The sequence below is a fragment of the Marmota monax genome, unplaced genomic scaffold, assembly GCF_021218885.2.
Source record: "Marmota monax isolate L192 unplaced genomic scaffold, Marmota_monax_Labrador192_F-V1.1 WCK01_AAM20220418_F8-fsc00105, whole genome shotgun sequence".
Lineage (NCBI taxonomy): Eukaryota > Metazoa > Chordata > Mammalia > Rodentia > Sciuridae > Marmota > Marmota monax.
This window is the reverse complement of record NW_026692947.1, coordinates 2,328,767-2,331,814: the sequence shown is the minus strand read 5'-3', so window position 1 is coordinate 2,331,814 and position 3,048 is coordinate 2,328,767.

Below are 3,048 nucleotides of genomic sequence, written 5' to 3'. Positions count from 1 at the left end.
TAATGCAATGCCAATCAAAATCCCAACGGCATTTCTTGTAGAAATAGAGAAAGCAATCATGAAATTCATATGGAAAAATAAAAGACCCAGAATAGCAAAAACAATGCTAAGAAGTGTGAATCAGGCGGTATAGCGATACCAGACTTCAAACTATACTACAGAGCAATAGTAACAAAAACAGCATGGTACTGGTACCAAAACAGGCGGGTGGACCAATGGTACAGAATAGAGGACACAGAAACCAATCCACTAAACTACAACTATCTTATATTTGATAAAGGGGCTAAAAGCATGCAATGGAGGAAGGATAGCATCTTCAACAAATGGTGCTGGGAAAACTGGAAATCCATATGCAACAAAATGAAACTGAATCCCTTTCTCTCGCCATGCACAAAAGTTAATTCAAAATGGATCAAGGAGCTTGATATCAAATCAGAGACACGCCGTCTGATAGAAGAAAAAGTTGGCTACGATCTACAGTTGGTGGGGTCGGGCTCCAAATTCCTCAATAGGACACCCATAGCACAAAAGTTAATAACTAGAATCAACAAATGGGACTTACTCAAACTAAAAAGTTTTTTCTCAGCTAAAGAAACAATAAGAGAGGTAAATAGGGAGCCTACATCCTGGGAACAAATCTTTACTCCTCACACTTCAGATAGAGCCCTAATATCCAGAGTATACAAAGAACTCAAAAAATTAGACAATAAGAGAACAAACAACCCAATCAACAAATGGGCCAAGGACCTGAACAGACACTTCTCAGAGGAGGACATACAGTCAATCAACAAGTACATGAAAAAATGCTCAACATCTCTAGCTGTCAGAGAAATGCAAATCAAAACCACCCTAAGATACCATCTCACTCCAGTAAGATTGGCAGCCATTAGGAAGTCAAACAACAACAAGTGCTGGCGAGGATGTGGGGAAAAGGGTACACTTGTACATTGCTGGTGGGACTGCAGATTGGTGCAGCCAATTTGGAAAGCAGTATGGAGATTTCTTGGAAAGCTGGGAATGGAGTCACCATTTGACCCAGCTATTCCTCTTCTTGGTCTATTCCCTAAAGACCTAAAAAGAGCATGCTACAGGGACACTGCTACATCGATGTTCATAGCAGCACAGTTCACAATAACAAGACTGTGGAACCAACCTAGATGCCCTTCAATAGACGAATGGATAAAAAAAATGTGGCATTTATACACAATGGAGTATTACTCTGCATTAAAAAATGACAAAATCATAGAATTTACAGGGAAATGGATGGCATTAGAGCAGATTATGCTAAGTGAAGCTAGCCAATCCCTAAAAAACAAATGCCAAATGTCTTCTTTGATATAAGGAAAGTAACTAAGAACAGAGTAGGGACGAAGAATAGGAGAAGAAGATTAACATTTAACAGGGATGAGAGGTGGGAGGGAAAGGGAGAGAGAAGGGAAATTGCATGGTAATGGAAGGAGACCCTCAGGGTTATACAGTGGAGGGGGTAGAGAGAGAGGAGGGGAGGGGAGGGGAGAGGTGGGGAGGGGGGAGGGTGGATGATGGGAAAGGCAGCGGAGCACAACAGACACTAGTATGGCAATTTGTAAATCAATGGATGTGTAACTGATGTGAATCTGCAATCTGTGTATGGGGTGAAGGTGGGAGTTCATAACCCACTTGAATCAAAGTGTGGAATATGATATGTCAAGAAATTTGTAATGTTTTGAACAACCCACAATAAAAAATTAAAAGAAAATTGTTAGATTTTATGCAACAGATTCTAAATATATATCCTACAAGAATATCTTGGTATTCCCCCAAATGCCTAATGCTCAAATTATTATTTCCTCCAATGTTATTATTATTATTTTTTTTAGCTTTTGCCCTTATCTTAGTAAGACAGGCTAATTCAAAGCATTATATAGTCAAAGTTCACTATTCCTCAATATCTGAAATACTTGATATTATAAACCTGCTCCTATTGATTCTTTTATTTGGATCAAGGCACAATAAAGAGTCACAAGTTTCATAGTTTTTACTCCTACAGTGAATGTACAACACACTCACAACCTCTTCCAAGCCCTTCCTACTTCTATTATGCTTCACTGTCATTCCCAGTCCTGTCATTAGAATTCCATTTGTTCTTCTCTTGCTCAGCACCCTGTCTTGAGCGCCACCCTACCCACCACTCATTTGCTTAACAGATAGCAGCGTAAGCACCCAATGTGTTCTATAAGGTATGTGCTATAACTCAAGTCTGCATTTTTTCTCAGTAAATAGAGTCTAATTCTTCCTGTGGTAGACTATATGCAACTTGAGGACAGACACTGCGGTTATCTTTGGAACCCTAAGACTAACAGATGGTAACCTGCACATAGTAGGCTCTGTGGTATTATTTGGAATAACTGAACCAGTGCTGTCCTTGCTACTCTAAGAAGTACCAGATTGTTGCAGGATAGCAGAGCAGGCCCTCATATTTAACAAAGGAATGAATCAGTAGGTAGATATTTGCCCATTCCCAGTTAGAAGAGCATAAAGAATTTTGTAATATTAGAAACTAATGAAAGTAATTATTAATATTGTTAATTGTGACTCTGGCCAAACTAGAGTCATTTAGGAATGAGAATGTCCTTATTATTAAAAATTTATATTTTAGTATTTACAGAGAAATTTCATGAAGCATGTGGAATTTATCTTAAAGTTTTTTACTACCATTGACAAAATAGATGAAGCAAACATAATCTTTGTTAGTAGAGTTGTATGCACATTCTAGTCTAGTCAAACACTTAAAATGTAATCAACAAATGACAAGAGCAGATTAAGAACACAGAAATTAATGTGTTGCCTTTAAGTGAACCAATAACAAATAATAAACTAAAAGGAAAATACCAGTAACCAGAAAATACAATATGGTACAATTTAAAAGTAACTGAAAATGATTCACCCGAGGATAATCAAAAGACAATATTCTAAACTACTTTTGGGAGGCAGGAAGATAATCTCTTATTGAGAAATAAAATATTCACATTTAAGAAAATAAATTTCAAATACTACATGAGACAAAAA